Source organism: Aquarana catesbeiana, linkage group LG08, assembly GCF_042186555.1.
Source record: "Aquarana catesbeiana isolate 2022-GZ linkage group LG08, ASM4218655v1, whole genome shotgun sequence".
Lineage (NCBI taxonomy): Eukaryota > Metazoa > Chordata > Amphibia > Anura > Ranidae > Aquarana > Aquarana catesbeiana.
The window spans coordinates 300,917,504-300,938,230 of record NC_133331.1 but is presented as its reverse complement, the minus strand read 5'-3'; the positions used below and the strand labels follow the sequence as shown (position 1 = coordinate 300,938,230).

Sequence of the window (20,727 nt, the reverse complement as noted above, 5' to 3'; positions counted from 1 at the left end):
CCTGCTCGTTAGAGCTTACAATCTAGGAGGGAGTTGTATTTTTTCCAATATTTTTAGACAAATTATGTGCAAACCACCCCAGCTTATTAGCTATTTCCATACTTTTATCTTTTACCGTCTTTTGTGGTTGTGTACTGGAGGCATCCTGTGATGCTGATGTATTTCCCTTTTTTCTTGTCATAGTTCCCAACCCTGTCCCCAGGAATAGCCTAAGTACAGACTCTATTCCCCAAACCATTTTTTGCATTGCTCAAATATAGCTAAGTGTACAATGCAGAGAGGAACAAAAAAAAGGCCAAAAATTAAGTTTATCACTTATCTGATCCGCTGACAAGTGTGGAGGCCATAGGTAGTCAGGGAGACAGACCAGGAGAGTGTACCAGATTTCTTATCACCAACAAAAGAAAATGAGCTAGAGGCAGCAAGGGTCAGTATCATGAAGAGAAGAAAACAAATACCATGTCTTTAGCAACAGGTAAGAGAAGACTACAGGGAATCATCATCCGGGCTAAGACAAGCCCATGCCTGCTGTGGATCCCAGATTAGGATCAGACAAAGGGCATGAACACTCAGCAGGGACAGAGAGGAGCCAAGGGAAGCCGGGCAGTACTGTCAAGAGCCGACCAGGGGCAAAGAGGGCTGGTAGAAGCCGAGGGAGGTCAGAGCTTGGCCGAGCCCTGAGGTACCCATCACACGCTCATCCCCCACGAGCCGAATCTCCCCTGGGTTCCTCCATCTACAGCCGAGTGTCATCCAGCCTATCTTCCTCAGGCACGAAGGTGCACAGAGATTTCCAAAAGATCTATTGCTAATCAGCCGGGGCCAGGGGAGTTTGAAGCTGCTCAGCATCCATGGTCTCCGAAACTCCAGAACACCACTTCTCCTCGTGCCCTCTGCCGCCGGCAAAGTACACCAGCTATGGCCACTCAACCAGGATACTCCAGTCTATCTCCAGGATGGAGGAGCCCTAGGTGAGCTATTCACGCCTGTTTACATTGGCGTCAGGACACGACCACAATCGTCAAGCTGCTTATTTAAAAGAGGTCTTGATGTGTCCTAATCGCTGGAAGTTCTTCACCTTCCTTGTGACCAGTGTTCCTGCTTTTGCTGAGACTTCTAGCTGCTGACCCAGCTTGCTCCTGACCTTGCTCTGTGGATTCTAGATACTGACCTCAGCTCATCACTGACTACTCTTTACCTGCTTCCCTGGTACTGACCCTGGTTTGCTGCTGGACCTCGCTCTGCCTGCTTCCCTGGTACTGACCTCAGCCTGCTACCTGACTATGCTTCTCTTTGCCTTACCATGTATGACCCTGGCTCACCATGACTATGTCTCTGGCAGTTACCTGTTACCTAGCTATCGGCTCCTGTTCTTCTTTGAGCCTTGGACCTCTGTCACCCCATTCAGGGGTGCTCAGAACAGAGCCACAAGGGAAGCCCTCTCGTCAGCTCAGCCTCCAACCAAAGTATGTGACAGCCCCTCTATGCTCGTGAGAAGTAATAGATAGTGTTTTTGGGGTGCAATTTTAAGTCTGTCTAAGCTGTGTGGTAGGAATAGCTTATAAATTGACAACTTATTGTAAAAAACAAATATTTTCTTTATTTTACAAAAATGTCTGGCAATACATTAAATATTCCAAAGACTTACCTTGCCTCTTGAAAAATAATTTTTGGTGTTTGTTTTTCAAAATGTGGTCATTCTGCATACATAATTTATGCCCCTTGCAAACCTGAAGGTGCTCCTTGGATTTTGGGCCTCTGTACACGTGGTTAGGCCCTGAAAAGGTCAGTTTATTGTCAGGTTCCTAGGCTCTAAAAAGTTCTCACACATGTGGTATCCCCATGCTCAGGAGGAGTAGCAGAATGTGTTTTGGGTGAAATTCAAAGTGTGCCTATGATGTGTGGTAGAAATATCTTATTAATTTACAACTTTGTGTAAAAAAAATTCAGTTTTCTTGCCGCTGAACTGGGGAGATTTTGTGGGTGTTATACTCTACTGGTGTTCCAGTGCCTCCAAACACAAGATAGGTAGTAAACAAATGAATGCCTAAATTTTGCCTCTTGAAAGCTTGAAGGTGCTCCTTCGATTTTGCCCCCCCCCCCCCCATGCGACAAGGCTGCAAAAAAAGTCTCTTATATGTGGTATCCTCATGCTCAGGAGGAATAGCGTCTTCTAAATAAGCCCATGCTGTTTGAAATATATCTTCCTAATTGACAGCTGTATGTAAAAAAATTTGATTTCATCTTCTTTATTTTCCACTTTGGGTCAGTTTTGGGGTGTTTCCATTGTTCTGCAAATTTAGAGCCTCAAGAAATGTTATATGTAGTCAGGAAAATGCGTAATTTATGCCCCTAGAAAGTCCAAAGGTGCTCCTTGGATTTTGGGCCCCTCTATGCAGAAAAGCAGAAAAAAAGTATCACATATGTGGTATCCCCATACTGGGGAAGAGCAGAAGAATGTATTTTGTGTATAATTTTAAGTATGTCCATGCTGTAAGTGAAAAATAACTTGTTAAAATGACTACTTTCCTCATTTTCCAAAAATTTGTGGCAAAAAATTTCAACTTTCAAAAAACTCACCATGTCTCTTACTAAAGACTTTCCAAAAATAGATCATTTGGTGGGTACTGTCCTGGCATTTTAGGGCCTCAGGAAACGAGATAGGCTGTCAGAACCTCAGGATTGATCAATTTTCAGAAATGTATATCATTCTATATATCATTATATATCATTCGTTCTTAGACTAAAAACTGTCAGACTAAATAAGACACACTGATTTGTTTTTATTTTATTTTATAAAAGAAATATAGCAGAAAACATTTTGAAGAAGGATGACTTATTTGCAAAGCTTTATAACAGAAACTATGGGAAACTGTTTTATTTCCCTTTACAGAGCAAACATGGTAAAAAAAATAGCAATAACACACAGTGTAAGCATTTGATGAAAAGGAAGCCTGTAAATACCCCAGTTTTCAAACCTCTTCAGGCCGGTCACGTGACTCCCATCTGCTCTCCTACTCCATCTACAGGCTACAGTGGGAGATCTACCTCTGTTGTCAGCAAGGGAGGTCACATAACTGGCATGCTGACTGCTCAGCCCTTCCCGCTGTAGCCCTTAGATGGGGGAGGAGAGTGGCTGGGAGTCACATGACTGGACTGAAGAGCTCTAAAAAAGGTATTTACAGGCTTTGTTTTCAACAAACACTTACACTGTGCATTATTGCTACATAAAAGAGAGGGGCTGCCGGTGACATTTTTTAACATTTACATTACCACTAATAGCTGCGAGGGGGGGGGCGTATACGGCTCACACACACAGGAGTTGACAGGCAGGGGGAGGGGGAGAAGATAAGAGCAGCGGATGATTGAGGCACATAAACTGACCACAGTAAAGGAAGGGGAAAGAGGGAAAAAAGGGGGATAATGGGACTTTATATGAAACACTCATCAGGAGCAGCTGTACACTGGAAGTATCTATAATAAAATGTAAATTGACCGTAAATGATAGTTACTAAAATAGGAAGAGAAGGAGCAGAAAACCGATGGTCCTAACACTCTTACCTGTGAGTAAAATCAAGGCAAAAAAGACACAGATAATGTTATTTTCAATTGGAGGCACTGTGGGAGAAGCATCCCCCCTTTTACATTATATTATAATGTTTTTTCACAGAAGCCCTATGGGCTCATATCCAATATCATACACTACCATAGCTTCTGATGATGGGGGATTCCTTCTTATGAGTTCATTCACCAATGGCTCTTGCCAGTTTGCAGCCACAGTGCTATCACCTCAGTTCCAAGGGGAATGCTTCTCCCACAGTGCCTCCAATTGATAATAACATTATCTATGCCTTTTTTGCCTTGATTCTACCCATAGGTAAGAGTGTTAGGATCATAGGTTTTCTGTTCCCTCTCTTCCTATTTTAGTAACTATCATTTACAGTCAATTTACATTTTAATATAGATACTTCCAGTGTACAGCTGATCCTGATGAGTGGAAATTATCCGTGAAACGCGTCAAGCTCTTACTGCTGCTATGTCACAGCAATCATGCATCTATCATGGGTTTTTATCTTGCTTGAATCATGAATCAATTATACATTGCTTATCATGTTTGTACTTATTTGGGCACACTGCCATTCTATTATGAATTATGTTATGTTATACTATGCAAACATTTTTAATATTATGTGATTTACCAATCAGTTTATTATAATTCTGTATGTTACTTACTGGGTTAATATTTTATTGCCTTGCATTGCGCTCATCTGTACTATTAAATATTGTATTTACTAATATTGATTGATTCATTCCACCCTAGTGTTGTGTTTCATATAAAGTCCCATTATCCCCCTTTTCCCCCCTTTCCCCTTCTTTTACAAATAACAGGGATGGAGATATATGTACTATTATAGTTGTTGCCTCATATAAAGTCCTAACATTCTTTTTTCTTTACACATGACCACAGTAATCAGGGCTCAGCAGCCATGATTACCGTGGTCAGCAGACAGAGGGGGAGACAGGAACTGGCAGGATCAACCAAGTTTTTTACAGCTTGGAGTGGGGAAGATTAGACATTACAAGCATTGTGGTGTTTAATCTGCTATAAGGGAACATGAGCTTTTTTTTTTTTTTTTTTTTTTTTTTTTAGGGTTACAACCACTTGCCACCCAGGCCAATTCTTTCATTTCTCTCCTACATAAAAAAAAATTGCTTATTTTAGCAGAGACCCTAGCGAAAAAAATGGCAGTTGTTTCAATTTGTTATGGCGCACGGTATTTGCACAGCAATTTTTCAAACACATTTTTTTGGAAACTGAAGAACATAAACTATAAAAATTTTTAATTATTGGATGGACCAACGAAAAGCCGGCTTCTTCAGTGAAACATCTAAAAAGCGATAATGTACAGGAACCAATAAGAAGTGCTGTCCATGTATTGTTATATCTGGCCATGTATTAGCACAGTTTAGTTGTATGGTGCAATCTGTGTGAGTGCGGGACAGAGTCATCTCTGTATGTTTAGTGGGACATATTACTAGAATTCAATTCCAGGCGCCCCAAACCAAAGTGTACCTGAAAAATAATATTGTTACCCCTCCCCCAACACATCATGAACATGACAAAGGTTGTTAGCTTGTGTGAATTTTCTGGTGTCTGACCAGGTCTCCTTTATAAATGAAAGATTTCCCGCACTCTGAACATGAAAAAAGACGCTCACCTGTGTGAGTTCTCTGGTGTTGAACAAGGTTTCCTTTGTAAATGAAAGATTTCCTGCACTCTGAACATGAATAAGGACGCTCACCTGTGTGAGTTCTCTGATGTCTAAGCAGACTATTGTTCCGAATGAAACATTTGCCACACTCAAGGCATGAAAAGGGACGCTCACCCGTGTGACTTCTCTGGTGTGCAAGAAGTTCTCCTTTCCGACTTAAAAATTTTCCGCACTCTGAACAAGAAAAAGGACGCTCATCCATATGAATTTTCTGGTGTTTAACAAGGTTTCCTTTATCAGGGAAAGATTTCCCGCACTCTGAACATGAATAGGGACGCTCATCCATATGAATTTTCTGGTGTTTAACAAGGTTTCCTTTACCAGTGAAAGATTTCCCGCACTCTGAGCATGAATAGGGACGCTCACCTGTGTGAATTCTCTGGTGTTGATGAAGGTCTTCTTTCGTAATAAAAGATTTCCTGCAATCTGAACATGAATAAGGACGCTCACCTGTGTGAGTTCTCTGGTGTTTAACAAGGTTTCCTTTATCAATGAAAGATTTTCCGCACTCTGAACACAAATATGGACACTCACCTGTGTGAGTCTTCTGATGTTTAACAAGGGTAGATTTCTGATTGAAACATGCCCCGCACTCTGAACAGGAATAGGGGCGCTCACCCGTGTGAGTTCTTTGGTGTCTAATAAGTTTTCCTTTCTGAATGAAGCATTTCTCACACTCTGAACATGAGTAGGGACGTTCACCTGTGTGACTTCTTTGGTGTATAACAAGGTCTCTATTATGAAAGAAACATTTCCCGCACTCTGAACATGAATAGGGACGTTCTCCTGTGTGACCTCTCTGGTGTTTTAGAAGGTCTCCGTTATGAATGAAACATTTCCCACACTCTGAACATGACAATGAACTCTCTTCTGTGTGAACTCCTTCATGGCTTAAAGAAGATTCCTCAGGAATAGATGGATCTATTGAAGTATCTGTACTTTGAGATCCTATAGTCTTGGTGTGGGATCCATCAGAAGATTCCTCAGGATTAGAGGAATCCATTGATCTCCCCAATTGGTAAGGTCTGGGATGTATATTTGGAGTAATGGGATTTCCTCCTGGAGAATATTGTACAATGTTATTATCTTCTGCTTTATAATCTGGAGATACAATACGATGTTCCTCAGAGGTATTCCGGACATTGTGTCCACCTGTTGAGAAACAATTTAACATTAAATGTTATAACCTTCCATTCATTTGTCATTGGTCCAGCACCTAATAATTTATAAGAGCTCTGGCATGGATTTGGGGGTAATTAGAAGAGAAAAATATGAATACAAACCAAGCGAAAAGGTCCAGCGCTCCAAACACAAAGTGCACAGTGCTATGTCTCTTCTGTTCTCGTGTGCAAAATTCTCTTCTAGAGTTTATAAAAAAGCTCTCAGTGCTCCACACCACCTGCTATCCTCCACCTTCACATCAGAGAACTCACCAGAATTATACGACCCTTCATTTACCAATGTATCCCCCAAGGGGAAGATCATCCAGGGCTACCCCCTCTATACTACCTCTCCAGTTATCTCACATCATACCTGCCGGTATCTTCCCACCTCAAGTCCATCACAGACTCCAATACATCAACAAAGATGGCTGCCATGCCATCACCTTCTGCAGTGCTCTCAACCAATCAGCACATAGAATAAAACCAATGACAGAAAGCACCTATGATAGCTCTGTAAGGTGACTGAAAGGGGAGGAGCCGCAGTGCTGTCAATGATGACATCGAGAAGGTGGTCCTGGATGATCTTCCCCGGAAGAGAATTTTGCATGAGAGAAGAGAAGAGACATAGAACTGTGCACGTTGTGTTTGGACTGCTGGACGGTTTCTTATTTGTATATTGAAGCGCTTTCAAGATGGAAATTGACAAAGGAGATGGACCTTCCTCCACCTCATTTCTGGAAAACATGATGACATAATGAATAATGGAGAATGACCTTTAATATGGTGTACAGTAGCTCCATTTCATTTGTTGGGCACAATACACAGGATACATTGGGTGGTGGGGTGGTTATATCGATGATGTTCTTGCTGTTGACAGTAAAGGTTTCTCAGTATTTCTTTTACAGAAGGATGTGAGTATCTCTATTTTGTACATGAGAAGCAAACTTTGTAACTAAATAAAGAAAACCACTGTATATAGAAGGGGTGCCTTTTTTTTAGAGCTGTGTGGATGAGGGATAGTCTTGTTCTAGATGACTATACCCAATATATATAAATGAGGGATGGTGTGATCTTCCTGTGTGGAATCCTGGGAATACAGAGGATGGGAAAATCTCTCTGGTGGGTTCCCATTACTGGATCAATCTGTAGGAAACACAAACACACTGACTGAATACATTGTTTCTATGTGTTTATCAGATGATGGGGGATCTAGGTGGACCCTCCGTACTGTTCTCTCCTTTACAATAAAGTCTCCTCTTACCCGGTGATATGAGGGGCGGCTGATTCTCCAACATGACGTCAATGTAGAAATCCTTGTGTCCTTCTAAATACTCCCACTCCTCCATGGAGAAATAGACAGTGACATCCTGACACCTTATAGGAACCTGACACACACAATGATACAGTCACCATCCAGACCCATCCCTTGTCTGTTACTGGATAATGTCCTAGAATTCTCACCTCTCCTGTCAGCAGCTCAGTGATCTTGTTGGTGACATCTAGAATCTTCTTCTTATTATTTTTTTGTAGGGTTAGGAAGGGTGGTGGATGCATGGTGATGGGGCCTTGTCTTTCTCTTTGTCTTGTGAACAAGTGGTGACTTCTCCTTCCTATATTATTCTCATTAGATGAATTCATAATTACAGTACAGTCCTGTAATATACATCAATTAATAGTATCAGAACCCTCCTCACCTAACAAGGCAGGTCTGTGTTTTAGTAATAAAGTTAGGAATGATTAAACACTCCCAGAATCCTCCTCACCTCTCCAGTCAGGCAACGGATGATCTCCAACGCGAGTATTAATATCCCATTATGGAGATTGTTTTTTTCTATATTTACATAATTGAGAAGCTGTTGATTCTCCATCATGACATCCTTGTAGAGATCCTTGTGTCCTTCTAAATACTCCCACTCCTCCATAGAGAAATAGACAGTGACATCCTGACACCTTATAGGAACCTGACACACACAATGATACAGTCACCATCCAGACACATCCCTTGTCTGTTACTGGATAATGTCCCAGAATTCCCAGCACCACTCACCTCTCCTGTCAGCAGCTCCTCCATCTTCTTGATGACGTCTAGGATTTTCTTGGCTCTGGTTACCTCTGTTGTCAGGCAGTGAGGTGGAGGCACTGTGATGGATGATGTCCTGTGAAGACGGATGCTGGGTGTTAATGGATCACCAGATATTTTTCTCACTACTTTATAATCCTGTGTAAAGAGAGAAAGTGACAAATTTTACTACAGACTTCCCATAATCCTCCTCACCTCTCCGGTCAGGTCTGTGTTTTATTAATAGAGATAAGAGTGATGTCATGTGACCTCCCAGAATCCTCCTCACCTCTCCGGTCAGCAGATAAATGATCTCCAGGGTGAGGTCCAATATCCTTTCAGTCATGTGATTTTGACCCGTCTCCATCTTCATTGATGTGGTCATGTGATCTATACAGGACTCTCCTCTCTGTAGACGGATAATAAACTGAGAATTATCTGGATGGGGGGCAGGAGACGGAGCCTAGCGGAGCAGACATGCATTGTTAGAGATCCACACTGCTGAGGAGAGAAGAGAAGGACAAAGCGGAGCCTGCAGGCTCAAAAGGTATCCATTTGAACCTTTTTGCCCCAGGGAACAAACTGTGAAAGTTTGGGCAGGAAATATGGTACTGGGAGGAAACCGTGGCAGAAATAAAAATCACCTCACAAAGAGCTCACAGGCACTCACTGCAGCTGAAGCAGCTCCAGTCACCTCACAAGATACAGCATCAGGGCGCTCTCACAGACAGAAAATGTCACAGCAAGACTCTCCATTTGAGTCAGATACAGAACAAATCCTCTCACAAACTTCTCCACAAGCCTCCTCAGTATCCCCAGTAATATTATTACAATTTGAAAAGATGCTTCATAAGACTTTAAAACAAACCTCAGACCAAATAACAAAAAGCCTAACCAAAGAAATAAGAGAGCTGGGAAACCGCACCGCAGCCTTAGAAATAAAAATGGATGAAATTGAAATTACAACCCAAGAAAATATAACAGAATTGGAACAATTAAAAAAAGAGAATTTAATACTTCAAACTAAGCTCGAAGATTACGAAAATAGAGCCAGACGTTCAAACTTGCGCATAAGGGGAATACCTGAAACTGTGACAGACCTGCAATCTACTATTACTGCTCTATTACAAGAACTAAAGCCAGATATCCCTATTGAACGTTTAGAACTGGACAGAGTACACAGAGCCCTCACAGCCAAAAAGAAAGATGGACCCCCACGTGATATAATCACAAAATTTCATTATTACAGAACGAAAGAACAAATACTAATTGCTGCAAGAGAAAAAAAGGAACTTAATTTTCAAGGACACAATTATCACATTTTTGCTGACCTATCCCAACTTACTATTACTAAAAGACGATCCATGAAACCCCAACTAATGGAACTGCAACACCACAACATTATGTATCAATGGGGCTTCCCCTTTTCAGTCAGATTTAACTACCAAGGTACAATTTACAGAAGCAGATCAGCAGATGAACTACAACAAACCCTTTTAAAATTAATTCTGACAGAACCCACAAGCAGCAACACTCCCACACGCAGAAGAATGGCATCATCTTCACCTTCAGGCAGCACACAGAAAATTTCAGAACAAAATGGGAATCATCATTCTCACAAAAGAGGCCGTTATGCCACATCATCCATGGACCAAGAAGATTCAATGGACTGACATCCTAATTCCTGATATCTCTTCATTTATTATACTAAGAGATGGTTCTCTATAAAAAACCTATATTTATAACTGAATGTAACTGCATTCTGATAGTCACACACTGTGTGGGATCATGTTACATTCCAGTTATATTTCTTATTACTTCTGATTCATATAGCCTTAGAATATATAAGTGAAATTAGGAAATTCTTGTTCAGTTATATATTATCAGGTAATAACAATAGATTTATTACTTTTTAGGACAAATATGTTCAATAATCCAGAAGTAATGGAAGCTTTTTCTTTCTTTTCTTAAAACAAATATATTATTACCTAACTAGTTCCTAGCACTATGTTTTTGTTTATTCTAATCTGAAGCAATACAACCTCAATTTTATGAGTTAACATATCTAAACAGTTACATATGAATAAAATATGTAATTGTTTACTCTAAAAGGGTTAAAATCCCAAAATAATTCAAACTATCTTCATCAATACCAAAGTTATTAACAGTACCTTTCTAACTGAATTATTTAGCCTAGGGCAAGACTAACCATATACAACCACCCTGGAATAAATAATTTCAACAAAAACTATATTCTGCACTCCAATTAATGAAACATCATTTTGATGTCTTTTGACATAGCACTTCTCTCCTGTAAGCAGAAGATCCGTGTACCCCCATTAGCCCTCCTCATTCTCCCAACCATATTATGTGGGAGTGTGACGAAGGCACTTATTCCCCTGAGAGAGATATTTATTCTCTTTCACGGGTAAATTGTGATTACTTGCAAAAAATAATTTATACAATGTATCATCTAATCTCATATGTTTTTTGTTTACTCTTTACTCCAGAATTCACTGGTTTCTTTTCTATCTATTCATCTCTTCAGTCCACACAGGTTGATCTGCGCAGTCAGCTCTGCATAACAAAAAGTAAGTCAAAACTATTTGATCTATTGCCATGGCACCACTGAATATACTTTCCCTGAATGTTCAGGGAATAAATGTCCCTCAAAAAAGGACCAAAGCCTTCCGTACTTTCCATAACAAGAAGGCTCACATAGTATGCCTCCAAGAAACACACTTCACCAAAGATTCTACTCCAAAATATATTTCTCCTTTTTATCAACAAATTTACACGGCTTCTGCCTGTACCAAGCAAAGGGGAACTCTAATTGCATTTCACCGATCCACACCATTCACCTTATCATCAGAAATTAAAGACCCAGAAGGTAGATACCTGATACTCATGGGTTATATAATGGATACAGCAATCACGGTGATTTCCTACTACGCTCCTAACAAACAACCTACACCATTCCTCTCACATATATTACAAGTGATTAATACACACAAAATAGGAACAGTGATAATGTGTGAGGATTCAAACCAGGTCCTCCTCCCATTTCTAGATAAATCACCTTTTACACCATCCAAAATAACCTCTAGATTACCTTTTTCTCAACTTCTTTCCAAATACAATCTGGTAGATTCTTGGAGAGAAAGTAACCCAATGAAAAAGAAATTCACTTATTTCTCGCACCCTCATCAAACCTTCACCAGAATAGATCATATTTTTCTAACAATAGGAATGATACCAGAAATTATTGCATCAGATATAATTCCGATTCCATGGTCTGACCATAATGCAGTATACACTACTATAGCCTCAGCCATACCAAAAGCGCATGACCCAACGTGGTACTTACCGGACATAATGCTCAAACACCCACTACATCAGATGGCCATTGAACAAGCTTTAAAGGAATACATATCAATTAATAATACAACAGACACCTCCCCAATAACACTGTGGGAAGCTCATAAGCCTGTCTTGCGTGGTACAATACAAAGACAAATGGCACTATTTAAACGGGAACGCAAAAATCTAGCAAAAAAACTAGAACTCAATTTTAATGCAGCCTACATATCATTTCAAGATAATCCATCTCAGAGTACAAAATCTCATCTGGAAAAATCTAGATTGGAATACGATCTATTTCTCACTGAGTCAGTAGATAAATCCCTCAAACGCTCCAAACACAATTTCTACATGAATACAAACAAACCAGGTACATATTTGGCTCGGGCATTAAATTCAACTAACAAATCTTTCAAACCAATACGTTTGAAATTATCAAAAAATGTTTACACTTGTAATCCAGTTAAAATAGTCCATAAATTTCACTCACATCTCGCAACTTTATACAAGACAAACAATGAATTTAATCCTACAGAGGCTGAATCCTTTTTCTCAAAAATAACCTTACCTGAGTTATCTCAGAATCAAAAAAGCAGTTTGGATGAGCCTATAACTATAGATGAAGTTGCTAACGCCATAAAAGACCTAAAACTTAACAAAAGACCAGGCCCAGACGGCTACTCGGCTTTATACTATAAAACATTCTCAGAAATACTCTCTCCCATTCTCACTGAAACTTTTAACAAACTTCTAGAAACACTAATGGCAATTGTTTGTATGATCCCAAAACCCCTTTCTGATGATACTTCCTGTGTGAATTATCGGCCTATCTCTCTGTTAAACCTCGATATTAAATTATTAGCAAAAATAATAGCAAAACGCCTCAATAGCATTATAGGAAAATTAATACATAGAGATCAAGTAGGCTTCATGCCAAATAGACAGGCAGGCGATAATATACGCAGGGCAGTGTTATTGGCACATATTGCTAAACAACGGAAAATCCCTTTATGTTTTCTATCTCTCGATATTAAGAGGGCATTTGACACAGTATCCTGGCAATATATGCAATATTCATTACAAAAATAGGGTTTTGGACCCCACTTTTTAACATAGATCAAAGCATTATATAATAAACCCAAAGCCTATATAAAATATGCTGGATACAAAGCTGAAGCCTTTAATATCGAAAGAGGTACCCGACAGGGTTGCCTATTATCTCCCTTATTATTTGCCCTTATACTCGAACCCATGGCCCAATACATCAGAACAAACCAAACTATAACTGGCATTGAAGTAGGAGGTATTACACACAAACTATGTATATTTGCAGACGATATATTACTTTTTCTATCATCACCACAGGTCTCTGGTCCTAACTTAATACCAGCTCTTGATGGATTTGCAGCCCTATCCGGCCTTATGATTAATCCTAAGAAATGCCCAGTGCTTAATATTTCACTCACAAACATGGAATTGATCCCGGCTAGGGCTGCACTCCCATTCACATGGGCAGAAAAATCAATCCCATATCTTGGAATTCATTTAACAGCATCTCATTCTGACTTATTCTCAACCAATTATCCTCCTGTATTAAGACAGATCACAAATCTAATAAAACAATGGTCGCAACTTCCTTTATCCTGGATAGGGAAGATTAATGCAATCAAAATGACTATTCTACCCAAATTGCTTTATCTATTCAGAGTCCTCCCTATTCCAATTCCTTCCTATTTTTTGAGAATAGTACAAAAAAGAGCAACTTCGTTTATATGGGGCTCTTCTAAACCATGTATACCTATACACACACTACATCTTCCCAAAAATAAAGGAGGCCTGGGATACCCTAATTTTACTAACTACTACAGAGCAGCACATTTGGCCAGTCTGTCCAAATACCATGCAAAACAGGAAATCCCATTATGGGTATTTATAGAGGCTTCAGAAAATGACCCTCTATTAATATCAAATTTATTATGGCTTGATCCTAAAGACCGCTTTAAAATTCATAATCCCATAACTAAACACTTCTTATCTCTCTGGGATAAACTAAAAACCAAATATCAGTTACAATCTCCACACAATCCTCTCCTTTCTTTTATAAGAAATCCGGCCTTTTATCCGGCATGGATCTACCCAAATTCTTTTAAAGCTTGGACAACATCAGGCATTCAGACACTAAATGACTTCATAGCATCTAAATCATTCCTTTCATTCCCATCGCTTAGAGAAAAATATGATCTACCAAACTCTGAGATATTTAGATATCTCCAAATCAAAAATTTCTATACACCATTCCTAAAGGGGGATACACCATTATCCCAATTATCCATTTTTGAATCAATCTGTACAAAAGATCCATTTGCTAAAGGTACAATTTCATCACTTTATAATCAATTATATGGAGTAGCAAATCTTAATAGACCCTCTTATGTTCAGAGGTGGGAGGAGGACCTGGGACGAACTTTAGAAGACACGAACTGGTCTAACATATGGCTCACATCTAAGTCATCTTCACCCAACATCTTAGCACTGGAGACAAATTATAAAGTCCTAACTCGCTGGTACCTTGTACCCGCTAGAGTGGCAAAATATTCACCTAATACCTCAGCTCTTTGTTTTTGAGGATGCCCAGAAATAGGCACATATTTACACATATGGTGGACGTGCCCAGTAATCCAAACCTTCTGGAAGGAAGTCTTCGTGATTGCATCTAAAATATTAAAAAAAATAATACAACCAGATCCATATTTAACTTTACTTAATCTAAAACCGGAATGGTTAACACTCTCTCAATTCAAACTTATGATCCAACTAATAACGGCTGCAAAACAAACAGTGGCCAAGGCATGGAAATCTCCTACATTGGTACTAGCAGAAACAATTCACAGAATGAATAATACAATGTCCCATGCTAAGATGGTAGCCATCGATCAAAATCAAATTCCAAAATTTGAAAAACTTTGGCATCCTTGGATAAAACAACAGTTCCTGTCAAACTTCAATGACTCTGTCCTGTTGCCATGGTAACAGATTAAATGACTTACAGAGACACCAATTCTAAGGCTTCAAAGAGAACTAAAAAGAATAATAAACTGACGAGCGGGACAACCTTGTGGACCATACCTCTACCTTTCAACCCTTTTTCTTCTTTCTCTTTCCTTTTCTCCACCTTACGATTAAAGCTCATTATCAGAATTTATTTGACCTATATACACTCTACTTGTAAACAATATGTATAGTAGGTATAAATCATTTAAATACCTACAAATGTAACTAAGGAAATTATATATATCTTTAATTTAGGTTTACGTGAACCTGATGTTTAATATTTGAAATTTCATGATATTTACCTATATAAACCCTACTGTAAAACAATGAGCTTACTTTATAGATCCTTGTAAACTTACTTTATGTATCTTTATAACATTGTATACTCAATAAACTTCTTTTGACAAGGAGAATTATCTGGACTGTACTAGGATGAATAATGTCTGCACAGAGTTCCTCCATAGTTCGTAAATTCCCTTTAAATAACAACTCCTACCAAAATATTTCCTTTTAGGGTTGCAATGACTGGGGAAGAGTTAGGACTTTTTTCTCTCACTTCTTGTCCAGCATTTATCTAAGTCTATAGACCAGAGGCTTTGGATAGACAGTTGGATAAATGGCTGTATATTTACGACGTATCTGGTTTATAAAACAGGGGCTCTGGGTGGACAGTTAGATATGTAACTGTGTACATATTATAACAGTGTAGCAGTATCTCCTGAATTTAAAGGACATCTCAATGTCTATGGAGGAAAAGGACGTACATGACGGGTGCTTACTGGATATAAATGGAAAACATTTCTTATTACCTACTCTGCTGCCGTTTGAAGGAATATCTCCGTCTATTTCCTGCTAACGTTATCTGTATGAACTTCCTGTCTGTGGATGACATCACTTCCTGTTTGTGGATGACATCACTTCCCATCCCTGCATTCCACTGATAATAAGTTAGTTCACCACCTTGTGGATAAAATACAAACTGCAGCTGGTGTTTTTTTAATATTTTAACATCCGACATCCACAGAAGATCTGTACTTCTCCAAGATGTTTGCAATAACCTACCTGCCGAGTTCCTTCAAAAACTCTGTACAAGTCTACCTAGAATTTGATGCTGGTTTGAAGGCAAAGGGTGGTCACACCAAATATGGATTGGATTTGGATTTCTCTTCTGTTCATTCACTTTCCAATTTGCTCATCTAAAAAAAATAACCTATTAACACTTCTATTTCTGAAAGCATTCTTCTTTTCCGCCTTTTTTTTTTAGAACTGCCTATACATTTTGCCAGGGCTTTTTTTCTTAGAAAATAGGTGAAGGAACTCAACCACAACCCCCTAAAACTCCCCTCCTCCCAGGGGTGCGTTATGGGCAGAGTTCTTGGTTGTGCTTGGTACATAGTACAGAGTTTAGGGGTGCACTATGTGCAGAGTTCTGGGGTACGCTTGGTACATAGTACAGAGTTTAGGGATGCACTACATGCAGAGTTTGGGGGTGTACTATGTACATAGTGCAGAATTCAGGCTTGTGCTGCCTGAACAGGAGGTGGTGGAACTTTTTTTATTGAATTGACTACTTTTATGTGACCATTAAATATATATAGTATTATTCATAATAAATAGTAATGCATGGTACCTTTAAAAGTCCTATGGTTTATACAGAGTTGCAAGCTTCAGGATGGAATTTGCTCATTAGCTGAATCGCGCCAAGCTCTACATTTGAACCCAAGTATGGCATACATATTACAACAAAAACTTTGAAAAAACTATATCCTTAAATTATGTCAGATACACAAAATGACTTTGGCGTGTAAGATTTTGCAGAAAAACATTGTCATATATTGTCATATATTTTAGATGTTTGCTTTGGGTGGGTTCTTTTCTGTCCTATCATTGTCTGTAGATTATTCATGGAAAAAGGCTGTGTGCAGAGACAGATGTGTAGGTGTTATGGGAACCTTTCATAATGGGCACAGGAGGTGTGCAGAGTTTACAGGAAGTGTGCATTATGGCAGGAACCCTTCACAATGGGCACAGGAGGTGTGCAGAGCCAGGATAAAGAGATGTACAGCGATGGTGGGATAGGCTAACCAGACGTCTTTAATTTAAAGAGGCTTCCCCCAGCTAAAATTTGTCCCAAATGTTGTCCCATTTTAGAAAACAGCAACAACAGTTTGGGTTGTGTGTAAGTCTAACTAAGAACTACGGCTGTTCTCTCAGTGGTTCTTGTAGAATGAAGGAAGGGGAGGGGTGCATGCATTATCACCCAGCTGCTCCCAACTACAACACTAGTCCAAGTGTCACTAGACTAGTGTTAGTGTCTTCAGACCATTGCAAGCCTGCAACAGTCTTCATGATCACACCATGCCCACCATGTTACAAGACCGGTGCAGCCCTCGACAGCATTCCTAATTGCCACCACACCAGTTCAAATGTAACCAGACCAGTGCAGCAAGCAACAGTGAACCTGATCATGGCCATACAAGTCCCAGTGTCACCAGACCAGTATAAACCAGCAACTGTGTTTCTGATCACCATCACACATGTCCCAGTGTCACCAGACCAGTCTAAGCCAGCAACAGTGTCCCTGATTACCACCACACCAGCAGTCAGCTGCTACATCAGATCCAGCAGCTCAAATGAGTGCAGTCAACAACAGTGTTCCTGATTGCCACCATACCGGTCCCATTGACATCAGACCAGTGAAGCCAGCAACATTGTTCCTGATTGCTTCCACACCTGTCCCAGTGTTTCCAGACTAGTTTAAGCCAGAAACAGTTCTGATCACTGCCACACCATTCCCAGTGTCACCAGGCCAGTGCAGCCAGCAAAAGTGTCCTTAATTAAAGCAAAACCAGTTCCAGCGTTATCAGACCAGTATAAGTCAGTAGCACTGTTCTTGGTCTCTAGTCACGCCAGTGTTTCCAGACCAGTGTAAACCAGCAATAGTGTTCCTGATCACTGCCACACCAATGGCAATATCAGAAGATTAGTGCAGCCAGCAACAATGTTCCTGATCACCGCCACATAAGTGCAGTGTTGTGTCTGCCTGCACTGAACCTGCTTGTTTATAGACCACATTTCTGCTTGGTCCCTGGACCAATTCTTTGCCTGTTTGCTTACCACACCTCTGCCTGCTGCCTTAACTAAACCATCTGCATGTCCCACTGATGCCCCTAAAGTCCCTGAGACACCAATCCCAGCCATCCCCTGTAAAAAACTGCAGTTCTGGAACCACAGGGACTCTTTTGCTCACCCTCTGTTCAGTGAACTTAGCATTCCTGGTGGCCTGGCAGCCATGGACCAGCAGGCTAGGTGTGCTTGGCTTATAGGTATGAGGTGATGGTTCACTAAGCTAAATTCTCTGACAACTCATACAGAAGCGACCATTGCAGTACACCATTTTTCATACATTTGATTGATTTTTGTGATACACAAGACACAATGTTAGGGACATAATCAATACAAACACCGGCAGAGTCTCACACATGTGGTATCCTCATACTCGGCAGAAGTAGCAGAATTATTTTTGGGGTGAAATTCTAGGTATGCCTATGCTGCATGTGAGAATAATCATATTAAACTGAAAACTTTGTGTAAAAAAATACATTTTCATTTTCTTTCTACATTTTCCAAACATTTGTGGCAAAAACAATGAAATCTTTAAAAGAGTCACCATGCCTCTTAAAAATATCTTGGAGTGTTTACTTTCTAAAATGTGGTCATTTTGTGGGTGCTCAAAAGTCCTGGTGCTCCAGGGCCTCCAAAATATGATAGTCAGGAAATGTGATGCCTAATTTATGCCCTTTGCAAGTCTAAAGGTGCTGTTTGGATTTTGGGCCTCAAAAACCCAGGAAACTCATACAGCTGATGTTCATTCTCATGTAGCTAATGCTCGTGCACATGTTCCAGCATACAAACAAGCTTGGGCCAGTAACCAACATGCACTATCATGTTGACGCATCTGCGTGCACTAGCACGCATCAGTGTTCACCCACACCTAATCTTGGTAATGGTGCCAAGCTGCCTATTTAAAGGAGGTCCTGATGTGTGCTAATCGCTGGATGTTCTTCGGCTTTCCTCTGACCTGTGTTCTTGCTTTTGCTGAGACTTCTAGTTGCTGACTCGGGTTGCTCCTGACCTTGCTCTGTGGATTCTAGATACCGACCTCAGCTCACCACTGACTACGTTCTGCCTGCTTCTCTGGTACTGACCGCAGTCTGCTACCTGACTATGCTCCTCTCTGCCTTACTGTGAATGACCCTGGCTCACCGTGACTATGTCTCTGTCTCTGGCAGTCACCTGTTATCTAGCTATAAACTCCCATGCTTCTTTGAGCCTTCTACCTCTGTTACCACATTCAGGAGTAATCGGAACAGAGCCACAATGGAAGCCCTCTCATCAGCTTGGCCTCCAAGCAAGGTATGTGACACCCCTCTATGCGCTATGCTGCGTAAAAGTCCTACACATATGGTATCCCCATGCTCAGGAGAAGTAAAATGTGTTTTTTTGGGTGTAATTTTAAGCATGTCTATGCTGTGTGGTAGAAATAGCTTATTAATTGACAACTTTTTTAAAAAACAAATATTATTTTCTTTATTTTACAAAAATGTGTGACAATAAATTAAAAAGACTCACCTTGCTTCTTGAAAATTAATGTTTGGTATTTTCTTTCCAAAATGTGGTCATTCTGTGGGTGCTCCAGGGCTTCCAAAATGTGATATGTTGTAAGGTAATCAGATGCATAATTTATGCCCCTTGCAAACCTGAAGGTGCTCTTTGCATTTTGAGCCTCTGTATTTGGTTAGGCTCTGAAAAGGTCAGTTTATTGTCAGTTTCCTAGGCTCTAAAAAAGGTCTCACACATGTGGTGTGGCTACTCAGGAGGAGTAGCAGAATGTGTTTTGAGTACTGTATGGTAGAAATATTTTATTAAGTTACAACAATTTTCTTGCCAAATTTTCCAAAAACATGTGGCAGAAAAATGAAACATTCATAAAACTCATGTTGCCTCTTCAAAAATACCATGGGGTGTTTACTCCAAAATGGGGAGATTTGTGGGTGTTTTTACTGTACTGGTGCTCCAGGGCCTCCAAACACAAGATAGGTAGTCAAAAAATGAGATGCCTAATTTAAGCCTATTGAAAGCTTGAAGGCACTCCTTGGATTTTGGGCCCCTCTATGTGACCACACTGCAAAAATAATCTCCTATATGTGGTATCCCCATGCTCAGGAGGAATAGCAGAGTGTTTAATTTTTTGGGGAAGGATTAAATATGCCCATGCTGTTTGAAAAATATCTTGTTACTTGACAGCTGTATGTAAAAAAAATAATTTTCCAAAACCTTGTGGCAAAAAAGTGTTTTTAAAGACTCACCATACCTCCAAATAAATATGCTGGAGGGTGTACTTAGCAAAATTGGGTAAATTTTGGGGTGTTTCAACTGTTCCGTAACGTTAGAGCCTCAAGAAATGTTAAACATAGTCAGAAAGTTAGATTTATTTAAATTTATATCCCCTAGAAAGCCTGAAGGTGCTCCTTGGATTTTGGGTCCCTCTATGCATAAAAGCAGCAAAAAACTCACACATGTGGTATTCTCGTACTGAGGAAGAGCAGAAGAATGTGTTTCGGGGTGTAATTTTAAGTATGTCCATGCTGTAAGTGAGAAATAAATAGTTAAAATCACAACTTTGTGAAATAAAATAAAATTTTATTTACTTTCTTAATTTTCCCCAAATTTGTGGTGAAAAATGACAATTTCCAAAAAACTCACCATGTCTCTTACTAAATACTTTGTGGTGTACACTTTCCAAAAATAGGTCATTTGG

At 39.9% G+C, this 20,727-nt stretch overlaps 1 pseudogene; it reads right to left on the bottom strand.

Annotated features, from left to right (window-relative positions):
• Positions 1-3,911: 3,911 nt before the first annotated feature.
• Positions 3,912-20,727, bottom strand: part of LOC141106862 (uncharacterized) — a 50,682-nt pseudogene continuing 33,866 nt past the window's right edge.